We start from the raw sequence: 24,031 nt of genomic DNA on the forward strand, positions 1-24,031 counted from the left end.
AGCATTACAATATATCCTAGAGAGCCTGAGCCAAAAGAGGATTTTTTTTTCGTAGGAAATTTTCAAGAAAACTAATTCAGGCTATTTTAAAGTATAAAAATGAAGGGATATGTGGGAAGCTCATATTATATCTTGCAAATGCTAAGAAACTTACATCTGGATAACTCAATATCAGCTAGAACTTTTAATTCATTATGAATTTAGTTTGCCAGTGGGCCAAAGAAAAGGTGTATTTGAAAGGATTTTCTTCAAAAAGACAGTAAAGACATAAGCAATTAGTAACAGTAGGCTAGCCATGATTAATAATGAACTTCCTTTATCTAAAATGTTAGGTATCACATTTAGGTCTTCAGAGAATCTGGTAAAATAGGAAATTTAAATATGTCCAAAGACAAAAGAATAACCTCTGGGATATAACAGAGACAGTGCGATGTGAATTGTAGATCTGGCTTTTAGGTGTTAGCTTAAAGCAATTTGTCATGACCTATAGTCACTAGGGTACTCCCTTTTCTCACTGTATGATAGTCTTCATTTTTGGAACAAATACTTTTCTTAAAAACTGCTGTATTGTCACTTTAAAGGTAAGTTCAGTTCCATAATAAGTAGTACCAGTGATCTAACCTGACATGACAAAATAGGCTTCACCTAATCACCAGACTACTTATTAGTAGTTATTCTACTGCTTAAGTGACTAAAATATGAACTCAGAATACAGAAAGTTAGCTAACATGCAACCTTTTATATGCATAAACGGATACACTTTTGATTTTAAATATTTAACAGGCTACATATTATTACATATGGACTGAAAGGAGGTTACGTGTGAACAAGTAATGTGATGCCTGTTGAGAATTTATTGCTCAGAAAATCTATTTTCTGACCATTTATAGTGTTAGAACTCAGTTCCTTGTAATGTTTTTTTTGTTGGTGTGTGTGTGTGTGTGTGGTTTGTTTGTTTCTTTCTTTTTTTTTTTTTTTAGCAGGGAAAATAAGGACCTTAAAACAAAGTGCTTTTGACTCCTGCATTGTTAACAGACTTTTTTTGGAGAGTGCTTTCTTTATATAATAATCTCAAAAATATTTAAAAAATGAGGATATCCACATTTAAACACAATATGGTTTCATATAATCCCTCTTAGTTTCAGAAAAGAAAGGAAAATACCAAGTGTATTAAATATTTGACATTCACTAGAAAAGAACCCTCAGAATGGGACTCCAACCACAGGAGCCTCTGTCGCGCTGACTCTCCTGAGACAGCTTGAGGACCAAGTACACTGTGTGGCAATACAAGCTTTCCTTTCATAGGTTTTGCTGTTAGTGATGTTAACAGTGGCTAGTCACTTTGAAGAGGATGAATGCAACACTGTCTCAGCTGTGGAGATCTGCAAGTAATTGATTTTTCAGTTCACTGGCCAAACCAAAAAATAAAGACAATTGGGGGGGGGGGGGGGGGGGGAATATGTTGTGTCAGCAGAAACATTTCTTTAACCCTAAATGAAATTCTATAGTTTGTACTTGGATACTTAACCATTTCTATTATTTAAATATTGGCAAATTTCAAACACCCAAACCCAAACAATTCAAAACTAGTCATTACAAAAATATTTTCAAATATTTTCTAATCTCTTTCCCTCTCTTCCTCCCTTCCTTTTTAAAAAAAAAGGTAAGACTCTTTCAGTCTGGCACAAATCAGTACGCACTATTTATTCATTGAGTGCATTTTTCAGCACATACACTATTCACCTGGAAGGTTTGAATCAGCTCTGGTCACTTACTGCTATTCAAAGTATTATTTTGTCTAGAGACAATATTTATTCTGTAATTCCTGCAAAGTGAGCTAGTTTAGAAAAATAATTCTTTTTATTATCATTATTACTTTTAGAAGCCTGCAGCTATGCATCATGCTGGTTTTTTTTAAAGTCTTTCTTTCACACTTACAATCATTTTGAAAAACAAAAAATCATATACCCTGATACAAGAATTTTGATTGAAAAATGTACCCCTCTGTACACCTAAAGGAATATATTTCTCTTTTTGTTGTGTAGAATCCCGTGAAACTACTGTTATGATGCTGGACTAGGAGAATGCAGAGACAAATTTGCATGAGTACTCTGATATCCATTATCTCATTATTGTCCTTACTTTTAGTAAACAAGCTCAGGTTCCTGCTCGCTTTTTCCTACCTTCATTCCTCTTGTTCCTCTGCCCTTGTCCATCTGCATTAACAGACAGGTGGGCCCAGGTTACAGACAGTAAAGTCCAGTTTGTCTGAATAGGATCAAAGTGCACAGCACTGTGCAAACCTTACCCACCTCAGGCCACAAGGACGCTAATGTCAGAGCCTGAAAGTATCACCCTTTTCCTCCCATATCTAGAATATGCTATGGCGCACAGGAAACACTTTACCAACTAAAATACTTTTTTTTATTAAATAAAATCTACTGAAAAACCACGATCTGAACTTCAGTACTTAACACTGTCTAGCAACGAATTCCACTAACTCACTATGGGCAACATATTCTATGGATTATACACTGCACAAGGGCAGCAACTAAGCTTTTTATTTTAGCAACATGACCTACCTAATTGAGCTCTTCGGAATCCTTTGAGGTTTTATTCCAGTTGGTTAGACAAATTTGGATGATTTTTTTTCCCTATTGGAAGCTGTTGGATCACTGAAAATTAAATGATCCAAAATGAATGTTCCACTTTCTGTGAAGTTCTGGCTGTTTCTAGTAGAAGGAAACAACAAGAAATTGTCTGATTTGGCCACCTTGCTTATTACCAGCTGTCCATACCAAGTATCAGCCGTATGAGCCTTGCCAGCTACCAGAGAATCAGAAGGCCAAGACTGCCAGCGTCACGGCCTCAGAGTAGACAAACAAGCAAAATGCCCATGAACCTTAGCTCTCCTCTCTCTTGAGAATGGAGAAGCTTTGCATTTCCATTTGCCTTACAAAACAAAATCAAATGTTAAATACTCAGCAGCCTTATTTTTCTCCATGCAATTCTGGTATTAATTCTCAGGACATTTCTACATGTCAAGAGATTATCCCCATTTTCCAGCTAGGAACCTAGGGCAGGCAGCATAAGTCACGTGCTCACAGCTCACACAGGAATCTGTGGCAGGTCAAGGAATTGAGCCCTAGGTCACTAAACGTAGTACTCTAAGCACTGCAACATCCTTCCCTGGTTTTAGTCTAGTAGTGAACTGAAGGCACTTTCACTCAGACTTGAGTGATCTCATGACAGCAAAGACAATGTCAAAACCTGTTCTTGCTTCCCAGCCATAAATGCTAGAGGGAAGATGAGTGGACCGATGAGTCCACATCTGCACTAATAATTCTCTTTACTTTGCTAAACTATGTATTCCCAGCCCTATTCTGCAGTTCCTTCCCCTGCTGCTCATGTTTTATACAACTTTCTGCTTTCTTTAGTAAGAAAGTGAAGCAAGGAAGTGAAAAGCTTGCCTTGCCTAGAGTGAGATAGAAATATGTAGTAGTATCCTGACATTCCTACCACCAAGCAGCAATGCCAGGTTGGAAAATTTTGTCCAGATATCAAAGGAAAAACAGCTTTCTCTTTTCTTCGCATGACCAGAAGGTCTTCATCTTGACTAGCTATTCCCACAGTAAAGCAGCTACCCACAGTATGATTTCCAGCATGCATCTGAAAGGTTTACACCCAGACTAAAGCTAAGGTGCATGGTGAGCTATGTGGGAAGCATGGGTGTTTTCAAAGGAACACTGCAAACTGATGAAGTCAGAGGAAGGGCACAGTGTTACAAATGTAGATTTCCGCAATACTGCATGTACAGTGTTTCTCTACACCTTTCAGCACATAAAGACGTTTTCTGACAGTGCTAGACTGCACCATTATTGACTAGTGCATCATGTATGTGTCCTAACCAGCAGGTCAAAGTATGTGGTTAGTAGCCTCTACTAGAGAGCAACCAGACTTTACCAGATCTAACCCGCTACAGGCCCAGCAAAAATGTTGTTACAAACTAAGTGAATCTAAGTATTGAATGACAGGGAGGAAGCTGCTAGAAGGCATGAAGAATTATCCCCAAAAGTGCTCACCTGGGATCACAGTCTCCCAAAGGATCCTAACCACAAAGACTTAAAAAACCCCACCATAAATAAATAAAATAAAGCAAAAATACAAGCATCAGCCAAGTATTATAAAAGTCACATTAATTTTAAAGCTTTATACTTTTTGACATTTAAAAAAAATCTTTGACCTGGCATATTCTGCAGTTGGATTTTTCTGATGTTTTTATAAAGGTCATGTTTATGGTATAATGAGCACAGATTTCCAAGGGTTATTAATCAGAACAACACTGTATTGCAAACAGATTTTCAAAGAATTTTTCATTTTTATGATGAATATATTAGCAATTTTAAAAGTGCCGTTTTTCAAAAGCATGCTTGGGAAAGAAATAACGATTAACTTCTGATGTCTTTACTTTAAATGAAACAAGCATACAACTGAGACAAATATATAACTAATACCATGAAATGGACACACTCCAGTAGTAAACTCTATGAAGATAGTGCTGTGCAGCAATGCCTCTTCCATTTAGCACTGGGAAAGCTCAACTTCACCAAGTTGTATTAATAATGCACTGGAAATATTTTTTACACATTTTTAACTGCATGGTGCAAGAGTAAGTGGAACTTAATGCCAAGAGTTTTTGCATGTTTCCAGAGCACCACTTTGCCCTTCTGCTAGCTGTCAAACCTCTGCTGCTTTACTGAATAGCAGGTAGATTGACTTGGGAAGGGAGCGAGTTAGAAGGGTGGCAGAATCCAAGTCAAAAGAGCAAAGTCTGCCCAGGTCAAAGCTGGCTCTAGAGAAAGAGAGGAAGGGAAGGATGGAGAGAGCTGCATAGCGAAAAGAGAGATGGCAAGTCTCTGGTTATGTAGATCCACTTGGCTCTTGGTCTTACAGGTAGCACGCAACAATGCACATGAAAATACCTCCATGAAGGTATGCCAGTGTTGCACAGACTGGGGCAAGACTCCCCCCTGAATTAACCTCTCAGTTTTTGCATACACAGGAGAGCTTATGCATGTGTGCATAACAAAAATGCATACTACTTGAAATAAAACAGTATTTTTCATTTTTCTTTCCCATGCATAAAGACATAAATGCTTACACAATAAATCAGAAACTATTACAGTCTCAGAATTTTGATTCACAAAAACCCGTTCACATATATGTTTAAAAATATTAGGTTTATGATCTTTCACAGGTAGGCAAAAGACTAAGTGGTATCATTTCCTACTGAACATTAATGGGGAGAAAAAAGCAGAGTGGAACCAAAAGCACAGGATTTACAAATGGATAATGAGAGCAGCCACAGACACATTAGACAGAAGTGAGTTTTAAAGGACAGGCTCCTAGACATTAAGCACTTTTCAGTTCATTGTGGCTTGAAAGATACTGGTTAAGATAAATTATACGTCATATCATCATTTTTCCTATATGCATTTCTAAATTAAAGGTACTTAAAAGTTATTTGACTCAGGAAATTTTTCCACCAATGAAATACCAGATTTCTCACTCTAAATGAAATATCTGAAGTTCTTAAAGAAAAGTAAATCAAACCAGCAAATATGAATATCTTTCATACTATTCTTTCTCAGGGTGTAAAAACAGAAAAAACGATTAGATCACGTGGCCTGATTGCCTCTAAACCCCAATCCATTACTTTTCATAAAACTTCTACTACACTTTAATGAAACTAAACCAGTTCAGCCCTCATGAGATAGAGCTGTTTGTGCAAAAAACCAAGAGCCTGAGGCTCTATCTGTGACCAAGACTTTCTGGAAAAAGGAGCTGATGAAAAATTGAAGTTATTCTAGCAGGCAGCCCATGCTTTGTATTGAGAAGCAAAGAAAAAACAGGCAGTTCTTGGCAGTCTGCTGTCCCCACAGAGACAGGGGAAGAGAGGGATAAAACGTTTAGTTAAGTTTGAGCCTTACTAGAACAGAATTTTATGCCACCTCAAAGCACACATGCACTGTGTCTAGCAATGACTAATCTCTCTAATCTCTAGATTTTCATCAGCAGGCAATTAAACAAGAAAAAAAAAAGAGGCAAAAAAAAAAAAGCTGTTTGCACACTGGGGAGAAAAAAAAAAATCTTCCTATCTCCTGTTAAGTGCCACCTGAATGCTTGAAGTTCAGATTAGAGTCATTCCGTTCAGCATTAAGCAGTTGAGGTCAGCTTACATCAGACTGTTTTACGGAGATGTGAAATCAGATGTTGCTTTGTTGCCCCACTGCCCAAAATTGAAGGTTAACTACAGTGACTGCAATACAGCAAGTTGGGCACGCACATAAGACAAAAAGATATGCACACTAACAAGATAGCAGCCTTCCAGCATGAAGACGAGTCATTTAATTCACCAGAAATTTGCAGATTGTCACCAACTTCCTTAGAACCTTTGCTTTGTTATACCAATCAACACATCGGCCATTCTTCATTTATCTGGCAAAGACTAGGGATGTGAATGATTAGCAGTTCTGGACTGCAGTACAGAGTTTTGAGTTCAGCAAGGAGTCAACCATGAAAGGACAGCAGGTGCTGATAAAGCATAAAATCCTCAAGATAATGTTAACGGCAAGGAGTTTGCATTAAGTTTGGGAGGGGGAAAAGTCGAGAGGAAAGAAAGGGAAGCAAAGGGGAAGTAAGAAGGCAGCAGGCAGAACAGGAACGGAAATAAAAGAATGGGATGTTGCAAATCAATGGGAGAAATTTGAACCTTGGCCAGAATCAATTAAACAGATGTTTTATGGAAATTCTATATCCAGTCATGGATTTAGTTTTAATAAAGTTTAAATAGGACATGTTATAACATACTTAAAAAGTAATAGTTGTGTAACTGTATTGTATCTAGAAAATACTAACATCCTTGCCAAAAACTATTTATTGCAATCACACACTGCTCTTAAGCAAGTCAAATTAAAAAGAAAAAAAGAAAAAAAAAGAGAGAGCGAAAAATAAACAGATATAAATATGTCATATGATATGTTGGAAAACAGTTCCTGGGTTTTAATTCACAATATATCCTGATGAATAAATGTTTTTATTTCCTTCCAAAAAACTGTGGGATTGTGCTTCCATAGACACCGTTACAATCAAGAAAATAGCTACTCCATAAACCGGTAAGTCTCCATATTAAAAAAGCATAAGCAAAAAAACCACATCATGATGCAATATAACAGATAAAATGTATGAGAAAGTTTATTAGGACTAGTGAAGAAAACATTGGTTTTCCCATCTATGACAAAGATCACATGAACATATTTTATATAGTGTTCTGTAAGAGCACCAGCCCATATATACTAATGCTGTGGAGTCAGAGTTGAATCCAACTACCTACAAATCAGAGCAGGGAAGACTGTTAAAGATCAATGAAAGGTGGTCCTGTAAATGTTTTATGCCACAATGAGTTCCTCCCAGTGCCTATGGTGGCAAACTCAAGCATCAGAGCTCAGAGCCATCAAAATCTGGTTCTTGGTAAGACTCCATGAAAATTCACATTTGAGTAACACTTTGAGCTAAAAAAAAAAAAAAAAAAAAAAGGGGGTGGGGGGAGAGGGGGAAAGTACAAATTCTGAAGGCACAAGGGCTTGAAATAACAGAGTTTGACTAACCCTCTGAACACTTAAATGCTCCACTGCACAAGCAGGCTACCTTCATTCTCACCAACGGAACCCAGCCATGACCCTTCTGCAGCAGAGAAAAACACGACAAATCAGACTATCTTTAATTCATTTTTATAAAGCTGTCTTTTTGTTCTCTGTCATAGAGAACCAGTTTGAAACCATGTTTTATGCCAGTAAGAAATAAGAATCCCACCTCCCTTGAATCAGGCTTTGGTGTTGCACATGCCCTGCAATCACAAAGTTACAGACAGCTAATCATAACCATTCTTCTATGGCATTCTGGCTGATGCTTTGCTCCAAGATGCCATGGCTTGTGAATAGGAGAGGGAGAGAAAACTGTAAAACTTAACTTTTTTCTGTGTTGTAAAGTTCTGACAGAATGTGTCTTCTCTATAGATCTATACATAAGTAACACTCTCATGGAAGCAAACCCTTACAAAAGATTCAAAAACTGAAAGAAATTAAGGCCTGTATTTTAATCAAAGGCCCATATTGAAGCCTGCTCTGTAAGTCCCCAGTGCCTCAGGGAAAAGTCCCAGTAGTTGGGCTGTTGACTAACTGGGGATACTTGCACAATAATCTTTTTTGGGGGTGGTTTAGATTTGTGTAAATGTGTATTCACTTCATGAAAGAATTTAGCTTGGGTTTCCAGCAGCCTACAAAAATCCCTTGACCACAGGACTAGTGTCTTTCTGGGAAAGTGAATACATTCTTTTTCAGTGGAGAAGTTGTAACAAAATGGCTATTTATAAAGAAGGGCTATGGAAACTTCAATTTTGGCAAGCCTATACCTGATGGAGCTGATTTAGGCAAATGCTTTGAGAGCTGGAATACGTGGCAGTTAGTAGGTTGACTGTCCTTCTCTTGATGCTTATGAAAATGCTGGCAGGTCCATTTTTTATATCTGTATGTAAAACATGCCTATAATTTTCAAAAAGTTTTTCAAGCAAGGAAAATTATCTCCTGTCATTCTCTATAGGTGGGGGGGAAAGTACCACCGCTTTTGCAGACAAGACACAAAGGACAAAAAAAAATGTTGTCCTATTTTCCAGAAACATAGGCATGTCAGGCCCAATTTATCTAATCCATGACATGTTGGGTGCTCCAGGCTGCATCCACGGAAATAGATAAAGGCATGTCCTCCACAGACTTAATGAATGGGAATCCCTGCCTCTGGCTAATATAAGTTGTGCTTTTGGTGGGTAATTCTATTGATTACAATCCAGTTACATTTACACATGTACACATAAGAGTTTTGAGTAAAGTAGCATAAACTATTGGCCAAAAGATACAAACCTAATCCAACAATATGTTCATAATTCTTTAAGCTATATGAAATTAGTTATTATTTTTTAGCTTTTCTGTATCCTATCCAGATGTTTCTTAAGAGCATTTTACTATCATGTGGCATAAAATTATTCCATGATAAATCACATGTTATTATTCACTCCATTCAGAACTTCTTCATCACCCAAAAAGCGAAGACATTTTTATAGGTTCTGACAGAGATTTTGTCATAAGGTTTCACGAGTCAACCACGTGGCTTGTAGCTGTAAACAAAAGGCTGCATGACAGTATGTTGTGTATCTTTAGTTACCATTTTATATGGGTGAATTTCTAAAAGAAGAAAATAAAAGAAGAAAATAAAAGAAAAATAAAAGAAGAAAATAAAAGAAAAATAAAAGAAAAATAAAAGAAAAATAAAAGAAAAATAAAAGAAAAATAAAAGAAGAAAATAAAAGAAGAAAATAAAAGAAGAAAATAAAAGAAGAAAATAAAAGAAGAAAATAAAAGAAAAATAAAAGAAGGAACAAAGAAGGAACAAAGAAGGAACAAAGAAGGAACAAAGAAGGAACAAAGAAGGAACAAAGAGAGAAGAAAAAAAAAGAAAAACAGTGCTATAAAAGGTGGCAAGGAATGATCTGCATACTCATGTGCAGATTTCACTGCTAGCTACTGAAACTTTTAAAGAAAAAGGAATATGGTAAGAGCTGAAGTAATAATACCTTTCCTGGCCTGCTCTTCAGTCAGCCTAGGTATGTTCTGGTCCTCTGTCAAGGCATCTTAAAATGTTATAGTCCCTGTTCCAGGAACTAAACATAGGAGAGAAATATAAAACATTTAAATAGCTTTTTAGGGAGCTCCCTTCTTGCTCATGCAATCACCCTGCTCAGAATATTTACTTATAGCCCTACATAGCTATTCAAATTTCACTTTGTGTGCGTCACAAACTCAGGTTAGACATTCAACAATTTTGCCTTCAGTTATTCATGGTCTAGGATTCAGCATTTCTTGAACTGTAAATACATCTAGAAACAGGCCTAGTATAAAAACAACCCACCTCAAACATTTTAGTTCATTCCATTCAAAGACTATCTTTCATCTACCCTGTTACTAAGGTGCTTGAAAAAAAATCAAGCCTTGGGCATAACACACTGAAACTGTCACTCCACAGGAAAAAAAAACAACAACCCAAACAAACAAGTCTCAGTTGACATGTTTTATTTTATTTTTAAGTGTCTCTCTGCTAGAAAGACAAAACAAAACAGAAGAATTAATTTTGGTTCTGCTATGTAACACAGTTATTTGAGAGATACTAAAGCAAATGTGGTTTTTGAAAGGCATTGCTACCAGGCCTTACAACCATGATAAAATAGAATACAGTATCAAGAGGAGAAAAATTCTTGTGCAGACTTTTCTGATAATCCATGTAGATCTGAAGGATCAGAGTCATGCAGGTTCATAACGTTAAGTCTAGCTATTATAATTCCAGATGTTATTATGTTAAAGAAGGAGGTATTTGCTCTGATCCTTTTAAGTCATTGCATTGCTTTACTTTGACTATTTGGAGTGAAGTTATAATCATCATCTGACTTCTTTGCATCACATCATTTTACATGTTCCTAATACTTTTATTACTTTTTCGCATTAAATAGAAAAGTAATCCACTCAATTTAGGCAACATATTTATTTAATTGAATTGTATATCAAATACTTCAAATGATTTCTCAATATGTTTTTATTACTGGAGATGAACAAGTCACTCCCCTCGAAACATTACCACCTTTGAATTTCAATAAATCTGGTATATTAATCTGATCAGAAAAACCTTACAATATCTGGGAAGCTAAGAGCACAGGGCAAGCATGAAGAGACTTCAATGGAACTGTGTGTTGACAAGTTGGATCCCTCTCCCTATCCTCCCACTCTACTGCTAAGGAGTGGAGGAAGCCTCACATACTTTAATCATCTTTGCTTTCCATAGGAGGTAATCTTACAATATGTTTCCAAGCAAATGAAATTATATTAAACCAGTGAAGTGAGCCAACCAATTGTCAGACTGATATAGAAATGCAAGGATTTGCTAAGCCACAGACAAACCTCAATCCTGCAAATACTTCTGCATATATTTAACTATTCCAATCCTTCCCATCAGTGGAATGACATCAGAAAAGTTAATTCTGTTTTAATTCATGCATGCAGAAGTAAGGTCTATCTCTTATTTGCATGACTCCATCCGACTAAACATTCAAAATGTTCCATAACAATGAGTTTTAAACAAAGAGAATTGCTATTCTACTAAAAAGGAATTAAAATTTTACCAAGGGTGCTCAATTTGAAGGATGAATCAAAACCCTGAATACTTGACCTGCATCACCATATACAGGAGAGAATTTGTTTGCATAATCCAGAATTTGGCACTACTTTCTTTAAAAACAAAACAAACCCACAAAACACCAAGATGCACCACATAAGAAGAGAAATGCATCATGAAACTGTAAACATAAGATGAAACTCTAAGCATACTGCCAAAGACTCACTAAGATTTCCATCTTTTCTGACATCACATCTTTAAAAAAGAATAGGATTATCCCAGAGACAAGAACATAATTCTTGGATCTAGAAATAGCATTAAAAAAACCCCATAAACTTACTGAAAAAGACAGCGTGTTGAGAAAAAGAGGCCTATCTCTCCCATCTCTCTATAATTTCAGTAACTTAAGGAGCATTACGCTAGGTATTAGTTTGAGCTGTAATACTAAAGGACTGCTATTGCAGCACACTCAATCTGTTTAATTAGAGGTATCAATTCAAGCAATGAGACAATTTTGCATGCAAGCCCCTAAGAAACCTGAAACCAAACACAGCTTGCCTGTATAAGGGTTGCATTCCAAAGCCTACACTCAAGCCAGTTTTACAGATCTGGAGTTGCAACTAAACATAAATCACCTGATTCACAGCAAAGTGTTTTGGGTGTGTTAATCTGGAACGCTGAGAAAATTTCAGCAGGTATAGGCCAAGCCATGACAAAATTTAAGTTAAGATTTGCGCACCCTTCTTCAGCCACAAACCACCAATGCTGGCACAGTTCTCGTGTCTAAGTATTTACATTAGGCTGGGACCTTACACTTTCTGCTTTTCTAACTCAGATGCTGGGTATCTGTAGCTTCATAGATCTGTTGCCTTCGTTTCTGCATTACAGAAAGATTTGATTTAGCATCTGAGAAAAGACTCTGTAAACCTGTATTTCTGGCTATACTGTTTCACTTGGATTTGGGAGTATATGTGGTAATCTTGTCCGGATAAAGATAGAATTTAAATGGGGAGTGTTAGGACTTCTTTATTACACTCTTCAGACAACTAAATTATACTTAAAATGGGTTAAGAAGATCTAGAACACGCACAGCTCCTTGGTGTTGCTAGGTAGATTCTATTGTTACCACATATGAAAAAAAAATCCACATTTTATTTCTCACTTAACCTACCATTTAAGTTCACAGAAAGCATTAAATGACTCAGGTGTTCAGCTACATGAGTATTTGCAGTTCCAGAAGTGGTAAAAGTAAAATGGATCTCTGTGTCTGAGGTCAAGCATTAATCGTATTAACAGAACTGTTATGAAGTGCTTAAAGTTGCATGTAAAATAACATTGCAGCAGAGAGACGAAAGAAAGCAATGCAGAGTTCATGTTTAGGTTGCCGCACTGTGCGCTGTTTGACACTGATTTTTGTAGAGCATTACCAAGGCCAAGTCTGGTCATGCTACTAAATTGGTAGACTCAGACTACCAAGGCTGGTGGAGACCCAAGAACAGTGAAAAGAGACCGAGAAAGTCAGCCTAATTCAGTGTCTGATAGTTTGAAGAGAATAGGCCACTTGCTTTTGCAAGTATAAGCTGAGAATTTGGTTCCCACCAGAACATCTTTCTTGCATCAATAAGAGCCTTCGGTGTTTTCCTCGAACTTCCTCTGCAGATGTAAGCAAGCTAGTTTTAGCCCAATTTTAAAAAAAAAAAAAAAAAAAGCCTAAAAGACTACTCCTAGAAAGCCCCTTGGTCTTAAGTTTGCCACCTCACATGATTTCAGGATTCTTTCTCCTCATTGAAAGCTAGGAAAAGGTGGCATGAGCTGTTTCTCAGAGGGCTACCGGACACTGAAAAAAACAGGTAAGGCAGTGGATGCACATACACACCTAAGGGGACTAGAAACCTTTCAATATTTTCTGCATGGAAATCTATTTTTGAGAATATTTTCTTAAGTTATTGCTCTTGCTTTAACTGCATGGGCAATGACCTCTTACTAGAGATGATTTAGTATAAGATTTTATCTCTTTCTCCCTAAAATTCACTATAAATTTCAAATTTGCTATTTATTATAACAGTATAATGTTATTTGGCCTTTCCAAAATGGCACATTCAAAAGTCAAACTGACATTCTAATTACAAATTAAAGTTTCCTTGTCACTAGAAATTCTTACCCATATACAATTTTAATACATGTCCGTTCACCAGCTCCAGGCACACAACTGCAAATGTTAAAAACTTCCAGACTAGAAATGAGCTTCTCCCACATGCAGCTTTTTCTGGCTGAGCTACAAACCCACAGAAATGATAGCTTGGTATGATTTGTGGTCATAAACTTCAAGAGAGCTGTATGAGATGATGCTCTAAGAAAAATGTTAAGCCTCCTCTGCTTGGGGGTGTCTGTAGAGAATGAACCTCAGCTTTTCCTTACCACTGCTGTTCTGCTTAACTATTGTAGAGTCTGTTAACTGGAGGAGAATCACCATAGACTACTAAACTATTCATTGAATTGTCCTGATCTCTTTAATGATATTGCCAATAATGTGCCTTAATGAGACAAAAAAGGCATGCCAGTTCAACAAATCACTTGAGAGGTTGCCCCCTTGAAACTGAATAGAATTTAAATAGGACTACTGTGAATTAAGAGATACTCTACATAACTTGTACAGAATCAGGGAAGTTTGCAAGCCCCCATCCTATCCACACAGATGAACTTGCAAATGTAAACCTAAAAAGGACAGTCATGGTAGCTTGAAGTTTTTTGATTTTTTTTTTTTTTTGGGGGGGGGGTGGGGGTGGTTTTGTTGTTTGTTGTTGTTTTTTTTAAATAAGAATAGGAATTGATATGAACTTAGGGATGTATAGAACCAAAAAGTTCAGCTGACTTAAGAATTTCATATTATCATTATTGGCATTGATGACTTGGTGATGGAAATTAATAAGAGCAATAATGATTATATTTTGTTTGCAGCTGAGAGCTGCTTGCTAGCTTCTAGAAAAGAGGTTGGTGGTTTTAAACCACTTCCTGAAAAACAAAAAATCAGCATAGTTTTCATTGCCTGTTAATTCCTGAGCCTTTCTATGGAAACCATCAAAGCTCAGGTGGACAAGGGAACTGGTGGAGTCTCCACAGGTTATGCAGAGCTACTCTAGCAGCATGTTCCCTCTGGCAGGTGCATCTTCCCATAAGCGGGGCTCCACATGCAAGGCCAATGCAATTCAAATTATCCAACTGCCCAAGCTCATGTTTCCATCACATCCAGTGCCTCTTCTGGCAAAGAGACAGGGAACAACTCTTTGAGCAGGAACTACAACCCAAACAGATAAATCCTTCTTCCTGTACTTCCAGGCTGGTGGTGGGTGAGGAAGAAGCAAACGCATGGAGGCCATGCTGCTGGGCATGCCGGCGTCCTCCACCACCAGACCTGCTGCCCAAGTGGCTGCCAAAGTTTGATTATGCTGCTGATGATCAATTTAAGATTTTAAAGAGCATTTAATTCACATTTGAAATTATTGGAGATATTAAACACAACTGTTACAAATTATTTGACAGTTACCTTAATTAGACTAGGTCTGATTTAATATTTCTAGCACAGTTGAAACTCTTACTTTACTGGGGGCCATGGAAGTTTCTCAGCATGTTAGGTCCAGTAAATGAAATTGAGTTCAAGCAAATCTATTAACACAGTTCAACACTTTCCACAGTTCATTACAAATAATAATTACTTTCTGAAAATTTCCTCCTTCCCTATGAAGAACAGATCTGACTCAGTAAAAACAATATGGGTGCGGAAAGCTCAATTTTTGCTGAAAGATTCTTGAACTTGCAAGAGTTGGGTTTTTTTGTACCTGCTAGCAGTTGCCATACATACATTATATCAACAGATTTCAAAACCCGCCCAACGTCTTTCAGACAAACTGTCAGTATTACCTCAACCAACATACAATCAAAATCAGCTCCCTACATTATTTACTAGAACTGAAGTTGGCTATATAGATAGAAGAACCTGCAAAACTGGGGATCTGCCTATCACAGGCACCTTGGAAAGATTTCTTATCTATTATTTTAAACATTCTCTAACAACATTAGCCATCTATTACTGTGAGCTTCCTAGAAAGGGATAAGAATTCAGAATGAACATTATTTCTTGTTATCTTTGTGATTGGAAGATATTAGCTCAGCTGGGGTCTCTCAAACAGATATTTGATATAAAACATTCACAATTCATTTGATTATATACTGAGGTCAGATGGCACTATTACTGTTTCCAGATGAATCTGAAGTGAGCTTTGAGTTGCTGAAAATGTGCTGGCATAGCTTTTAACATAAAAACTCCTTTAATAAATTACAATAAAGTATCATACAATTGTTATCTTTGTGAATATTCCCGTGAAGAAATCTTCTTACTAGAAATGGACACAAAGCTTATACAAATTACATGAACATTGCTAGAATAAACTGAGAGATATTTTAGGGGTATTAATTGCTAAAGTTCTTTCGATGCTAAGTATCATCAAAGACTGTCTACCTGAGATAGTTCTGTGCTGCTTTTCCTCACTGCATTGATTTTTTTGGATATATTTAACTTACAAAAAAAAAAAAATCAAGGCATAGAAGAATAAGCAATAAAAATAAATTAATGTTCTACACATCTGTATTATCTTCCTAAAATCTGTAGAGTTGTCTGGGTGCCCACAGTGATGTGTAGCATCATTGTTCATTGCCTTCACAAGGTTAATTTCAGGCTCTTTAAATAAATTTTCTTCCCTGTGCTGATGATAGCATGTGATGACAAATTTGCCTCCAGTTAGTCACTATGGGCAAAACAGAGCAGTTTTGTTCGGTCATCTTGGGGTGCTTGTGCAGGGTGGTGCTGCCAGTACCATTTTGCTGCAGCACCAGCATGCCACAGCACTTTACCTGCTGTCTGCCTGCCTTTCTCTGCCAACAGAGTTTATATACATTTCACACATCCTAAGACTTTCCACAATCACATTTTGTTTGTATCTATATTGTTAGAGAGATTTCAAGGGTTGCTTTGATGGTTTTTTTTAATGTGTTTTCAGCCTTTCAGTGTTTACTTATTACATTCTGTAAGTTCATTCATGCAAAGGAGTGTATCTGTGTTGGCTATTTATGTGTAGCAATGTCCCTCTTTAAGGCCACTGATTCTTTTTACCTTGAAAACCTGCATGTATTGGGAGGGTAATCTATTGCATGCACTGTTAAGAGTGTGTAGAGCTAAATGCTAATATGAAGGACACTCGCCTCATATACGTGGATCTGACCATAGATATGTATTTGTGCAAGGCACTGTACTTTCTATACAGCATATCCAAAGATATGTCAGATGTCCAGCTGCTACTGAACCCATAAGAACCCAAATGGTGGGCTGCTAATTAGCATTGAGTAGGTTTGTCAGCTGGACCTGTGTAAGAAAGTATCTTTTATGTTCTATAAAAATACTGCAAAGGATTTAAAAAAAGAAAAAAGAAAAAGAAAGAAAGAAGAAAGGGAAAACCACTGGGAATCTATAAATTTATTAAAAATTTTTACTTCAACCCAATTGAAAAGAAAAGGAGCTAATTCGGAAGCTTTTTTAATAAAGAAAGAAAGGGGAGAGAAAAATCATACCATGCAGACCAATGCAATTTCCAAGTACCCAGTGCTACTAAGCTTTAAGCCAACAGAAACTAAATGTGTTATTAGGAGGTTAGTGCAACTGCCCTAGCACTGCATGTGGAGAGGAGGACTAAACAACCAGTTTTACAAGGTAGACAGACTGTGGTCAGGACTGGCGAGACAAATGTTTGTAAATGATTAGATCATGTCTTGAGCACTAAAAACATGTAAGGATACTAGAAATGAGGCACTACAAAGGCTTTACAGCACCCATATTCATGTGGCTGCCATGCCCTCAGTCAGAGAGGGAGACAAAAAGGGAAAGGATTTAAATGTATTTTTACATAAGCATACACAACATTTATAGCCTGTTTGACTTGCTAGAATTTATCCTTTACAAACACAGGAATTGCAAAGTTAAATAGAAGATTAGGTAAAGTTTTATGTATGCCTGTTTGGTTTTCCTTCTTGAAGAAATAAAAATGGCTACCAAAAATAACAAATGCTGCATGAAGGGTTGAAGCAAAGATATTAGTTTTTTCTGTGCTACCTAAAAGCAGACAAACTCACACAACTTCCACTGTTGAAAAATTTGCTGCTCACAGCAGCACAATTTACCAGTATTAATAGAAAAACAAAGGAGCGGTGTGCTTGCTGTATAATTGTCACATATCTGGCAAACTCAATGCTCCTGATACATGGCTGATTTTGACAGGAGGTGAGTGGATTTGCTATAACAGGTAAATACCAGCAAACAAAAACTAATTTGCTAAACATTGCACTACAGAGACAGTAGACCCTCAGGTCGCTCCTGAAAAATGACTTGGCTTAGCAAGAAGAGCACTGATATTGCTTGCAGTGCGAAGACTGGCTTCCTCCCCACCTACTCCTTCCTTGTGCATTCACAACTGCAGATCTTGCCAAGGTTCTGTGTTTTTTGACTTTTTTCTTTTTTTTTTCTTGCATTCAATATTGATCCGTAGCGCAACTATGGGTAACAGTATTGGAAAACACAGCCATTATCTCCCTCCGTCTTCATAACTTACTACACTCCATAGTAAACAAACTGAATAAACAAGGTCAACAAGAACAAAAGAAGCTGAGAAAATTTTCACGGCTTTCATTTGAATGAACTCTACTGTCCATCTGCTTTTTCAATTAAAGCATAAAAGTAAATAAATAAGAGAACCACTGTGAGGTAATAATCAAAGCATAAACTAAGCTTAGCTTTTTTCCTTTGTTCTTAAGAAAGCAGTTTTAATATTCAGAGACGGTTTTCTAATATAAATCCACTTTTTAGGGTCTATCTTGTTTTCTGAAGGAGAGAACTGGGGAGGAGACTGCCAGTTTGCATTGTAATAAACAGAACACGTAAACAATGCACAGTATAAAAATTACCAATGTGAGCCAAAGCCCTTTGAGATCCTAAGTATATGCTAAAATTTCAAACAGCCATACACCCAGAGTTAACAGACACTCCCAGTCAATCTCATTTTTGTATCTCCTGTAACTGCTTCGGAGATGAAGATACTATACATTACCAAACCCCAGGAGCTTTTCAAGCTTTACTTGAAAAGCAAGTGGTACATTATGGTTTTAAATTTTGAAATCTGCAGGGACTATAAAGCAGAGTAAATTAGTTGGCTGGGTAATAGAGCCAGGACCTGATCCCATAGTGATGAAAAAATTTCCCTTGATTTCCAAACAACTGGTTCAGCCAGCTAGCTGAGGTATTAAAAAAAAGAAATAGATTGATCTAACCCCAACTTTTGAAACAGTTGTGACCTTTGCCAAAGCAGCAATAAGGGAAAAAAAATAAAACAAAACAAAACAAAAAACCTAGGGAAAGGACAAGTGCTTTTACTTAAATGCTCTGGATGATAAGGACTCAAGATGTCTTACCTTTTCTTCAAACATAAAAAAGTTTTAAACAGATATAATTTTAAGAATCAAAAGAGACAGAACTGTATTATCACAGATGTTAACGAGAGACAAGGGTGTATAGCAACTGAACTTTCATAAAAGCCTCCCTCACAATTCCAATTTCAAATTACAGTTGCATTTTCTTGTTTCACATTTGATCCAGACCCTTGCCAACTTATTTAAGCTGTCATACCATGCTTATGATTGGAGTAACTCTTTATGGTGCATATGTACAAAACAACAACAAAAAAATTTGTCTGAGGGGAACATGTTCATGAGCATCAGACTGGTGAACTGAAACAAGTGGTCACAAAGTTGGCAAGGAGGTCTAAACATATGAGCATGCCAATAATGTAGCTTCATGTATTAGGTTTTTCTGCAAAGTCTACTTAGGGGTGAAATGTGTTGCTAAAAATCACTGAGAATACAGACTGACTGACAGAACACGGCTTTGCCATATAATGACAGCCCTACAACAGAGCAAAGCTTCTTCCCACTTTCAACCTCAGCAATTTGATTCAAGTAGAGTCTCAGACACTTCAGGCTTTCGTATTTCTAGCCAACCTCTTTTGCTGCATTTTCTCCGAATGTTACCAATCATCTACACAATTTCAGCTGCAAAACTAATCTTTGCAGTATATTACATGTAATAACCCCTTTTTAAAACTGAAGCCTGTATGACCTCTACTGTATTTCAAGAATTTTTCATGATCTAATACCAAATTGAAATATTTCCTTTATCAAGCCCAAATATATTTCTTCTTTTTCAAGTGCCACCATCTTCTTTAGTGCAATGAGAGGCAAAAGCTTTGAAAGGATTCCTGTAACCTGATTAACATTTTTGTAATTGCAAGGATTTCTAGAACTGCCACCAGGTTATAAAACAAAATCAAAATAATACAGAAGGATATTTGCACACAGGCTCAGAGAGGTAGAAGCCATATGACTCTGAGATAATTCTGCACTCAAAGGCTCTCATTATTTTAAAATAATTTATAAAAATAATTTATTTGAATTGTGTTTTAGGAAAAAAAAATGAAAAAGCACAGAGGCATGACATCATAATGAAAATTTAAAAAATCTGGTTTCTACTTAACATTTCATTTCTTAACAGAAGCAAGGCGTTTGATAAGAAGGGATGCAGGATTAGATTCCAGAGTCATCCCAATTAAAATACGTACAGACACACATTCACGTGCACGCGTGTGCGCACACACACACGTTCTGTCAAAGGACCTTCAGCTGAAGCAACTGTGATCTAATCTTCTCTAATGAAGCAAGAAACCATTAATTCTGATTTTGGTGTTGGAGCAATTCTGCCACCCACAAGAAGGGTAACACTGGGAATGACTTCTTGTGTGCGTGAAATGGTGAAATCACCCTTTATTTATGGCAACATACTGGATATATTTAAAGGTATTTTAAATGAACAGTTTCTGTAACAGAATCTAAAAGGGTACAATCTAGCACAGAGCAGTTTCTGTGAGTTCAAACAGGATTCTTTTATTGTTATTATGTATACATGCATTAATGATTATTCAGTGCTTCAAGATATGAACTTCACTGCCCAGGAGGCTGTAATGTTCCAAGTATAAACATCAGGCTCCCGCAGATTTCAAGATCCTATACATTGGCTTGCTCAGCTGAATTCTTCTGTCATGTACAGCATCCAGTATATATTAACTACACTTTCTTATTGCAGATGGCTGGTGATAAAACGGTTAACAATCCAGTATCTGTGTTTCTCAAAACATTTTAAAAGCACAGCGTAATCATCACCAATTCATTCTGCCTTAAATGAACAGAAATGCTATGAAAGGCCTCCGCAGTGTCTAACCTAGAAGAAAATATAACCTCCTAAAACCAAACCAGTGACAACTAAATATTTTCACTGAAACTGCTGAAACAGTTTTTTTTGGTTGGTTGGTTGATACGATGTGTGTTTTCTTTAAAGAGGTGGTGAGATTTGGGGGGCGGGGGGGTATTTTTTTCTTCCATGACTCATCCAGCATGAATCTCTTCTACAAGAAAGCATTCTTGTTATAAAAAGTGATACTCAGAATAGTAGTGTGTATGCAGATGAATTACTACACTCTACAACAGGGACTGAAAAAAACCCACCAAAAATGAAAACAACCAACATGCAAACAGAAACCTGATGGCATTTTCAGGCAAAAATTCTTTGTTTTTTCCCCCTTAACAGTTCTATTATTTTATCCCATAGGATATTCATTTCCACCCCAATATATTAGATATCCTGTATGATGTAAAAGGAAACATTGAGAACAGAAGTTACTTAAAACAGTAATAGGTTCACAGGGGATGGGGGGGAAGAAAAAAAAAAAAGAAAAAAAATGGAAAGGTACAAGGTTCTCTTTTTTTTTTTTTTCCCCTTTTCTTTGTAAATTTTAATTCTAGCTCTTTTCGGTTGTGCTTGTTCAGTAAGGGCAACATATGGGGGTGTGCAGGGGAGTGATTTTTTGGCAGTAGAGGTGGACTACTGGCTTCCCTCTCAATTCCAGTCAGGGTTTACCGAGCCCTCAGGACCGGTGCTCGCTGTCCCATAACTGCAATATCACTGCAGTATTTCGTCTGGTTCAACGACCGTCGCGTACGCCGCCGGTGCACAGCACACACCAAAAGCTTTCCCCCTTCCCCTCCCGAACAGCGAAGAGCGCTTTCCACCTGACCTGAACAGACCGTCCGCCCAGCCCGAGGGGCGGCCACGGGGGCCACCGAGCTCGCAGGACGAGCCAGGTCCCCCCAGCCACCCGCGCTGCCAGGCCGAGGAAAGCGCAGCGCTGGCGAGGTGGCCGAGCCAAGGCAGCAGTGGCTGGCGGGACCTTTGAAGGTCAAGGCGGCGGCATCCAGCTGTGACCACCAGCCACGGGAGAGCCCTCGCGTTGAGCAGGACTAGAGGAGGTCCCCTGTTAGCAGCATGCAACATCAGCACTGTGGCACTGACAGCCACCCACCGTTCCTCCTCCTCTCAAGCTGCTGAGAACGGTTGCCAACTGACCTTCATCTTACACTAAATTATGAACTCGATGATAAACGCAAGCAAAAGTTGCTTTGGGGTAGGTAGGTATGTATGTTTTCAAGTGCAAAACATCCACCTACCTATTAAAACACTTAACAGAGATTTATTATTTTCATTGGCTTTTGGCTTACTCTGTAAACACACTACATCATTTTGTAGGATTTTTATTATTGTTATTACAATTCCATATTTCTGTTCAACTCCAAATGATGAATGCAAAACCAATACAGTAAGTAACAAATGTATCCACGGTGACCAAACAACAAACTCTAAAGCGCAGCACGGTGAGCAAAAATTAGCAGTTATTGATACCACTCCATCAAAATTCTGGTGCAAAGTAAAAGAAAGGCTCATGCAATTAGAAGGGTCACAATAAGTCTAATTATTTGAAGGCTCAGCTCAAATAGTAGCATTTACATAGTAGAATGTAGTAGAATAGTAGAATATCTCAGCCCAAAATCTTCTTGGAGGCTAGAGCTTTAAAGAGAGCAAGAAACGCTATGACCAGTTCCTGAATTTAGCAACTTTTCTCTCTGATGGTTAAGAAACTCACTTCACCCATTAATACTTGCTCTATAAAAAGAATACTTTCAAAGGGTTAGGTCTTACTTTCCATGGTAATTATTTCAGTATTTATTTCAACCTTAATGCTGTACACATGTGTTCCCACTATGCCACTTTACATCAGCAGCAATTAGACAAGAAAGCCCAGAAAAACAGGCAAGATGCTTACAAACATACAGAAATGCTTTCTTTTTCTTTCCTTCCTATTCTTTCGGTGGCCCAATAGTAATATGCACAGAGAAAAAAATACCACAGAATTCTTTACTAATATTAAAAGGAATTTTTTTTTCCTCAGAAAATATGAAATTCCGATATTGTCTACGTGATGGCTATAGCAATTTTAAGTCAAAGTAGGTGCGCGATGTGTGCAGTCAAGCTTTCATCTGGCTCTGTGCAATACTGCCTTGTGCAGTAAGTGTTACAGCAGAGACAGGTGAGATTAGGAGCCTTCTGGCTTCTCACAGACAGAGGAGGAAAACACCCAGAACTCCCCACCCAAACAGGTAAACATTATCCCCATTAGCTCACGCTTTGTTATGCAAAAAACAGAAACAAGAACATTCATTTAGAACTTAAAATTAAAGGAAGTTTCAGACTGAACAAAACAGACCGAGAACCTGCCTAGCAGAAACTTTCAGCTCTGCTCTCAGAAGTGAAATTTCCCACAAAGCAGAGAGAAAGCACAATCCAGTTTGTTCCAGTTAAAAACTTGTGTTGCACCAGAAAACAAATAAGCATGCAAAACGGCAGTTCGTATTTTTTCAAAGAAGTAACACCAAAAAAAGTTTGATCGCCATTACATGTTTCTGAAAATTATAGACAGAAAAAAATTATAAAATTAGGTACCATACAGCTAAAATATACCTAAAACCCTAACTCATATAACTTCAGGAAGCCATAACTTCTAATCCTAGTCACACGGGCAATTGTTGCAAAACTGACTGTGAAAAAAGAAAACCCATCTTGCGCTTGCAATGATATTAAAGGTAGACAAATAACCAAAAAGAAATGAGCAAAAATTTAACTTAATGCCACATTTTTAATGGTGACAGGTCTTAATCCAAATTACTCAAACCTAAAACTATAATGCTTGCCTATTCTTCCTCAGTCTTTGGAAAATGTAGTAAAGAGAAAACATTGCAAATTTATCTTTGAAAGGGACTCTGAATAGTTCTGACAACTCAGCCAATTTATATTTTTCCTGTTAGGATAGTTTACATTAAAATCAATCTGCTTTCATAATTGATGGGTTTCACTGTTAAAGACAACACCACTACACCACCCTCCCAATATTTTTAATTTTATGAAAATAAGAAAATAATGCTTAGCATGTCATAAAGCACAGTGCTTTTGTGACAGGGCTCAGAATGTTACAAAAGTTCTTCACTTAAAGCTTGAAGTGAACTCCTGATTCAATATTTAATGAAACTGAGAAAGCTGCTGAATGTCCCAGAAATCCTCCAACTCTCCGCTCTGTGTTCATTCTAAGTATTATGCAGCTATAAATTAACACTGAGGCTAGATGAGATTTCAAGTAGACAAGAACAGAATTTTTCCATCACACCACCAAATTTTCTGTTTATTTTTTTGCTATTTAGCAGCACTAACTTGCAGCATTAT

The 24,031-nt window shown here is 37.2% G+C and overlaps 1 protein-coding gene across 3 annotated transcripts in view; it reads right to left on the reverse strand.

The window, feature by feature from the left end:
- The window catches only part of ZNF385D (zinc finger protein 385D), a 445,996-nt gene that overhangs the window by 151,875 nt on the left and 270,090 nt on the right, over window positions 1-24,031 (reverse strand). The window lies entirely within an intron of this gene.

The sequence above is a fragment of the Buteo buteo genome, chromosome 2, assembly GCF_964188355.1.
Source record: "Buteo buteo chromosome 2, bButBut1.hap1.1, whole genome shotgun sequence".
In the NCBI taxonomy this organism is placed as follows: domain Eukaryota; kingdom Metazoa; phylum Chordata; class Aves; order Accipitriformes; family Accipitridae; genus Buteo; species Buteo buteo.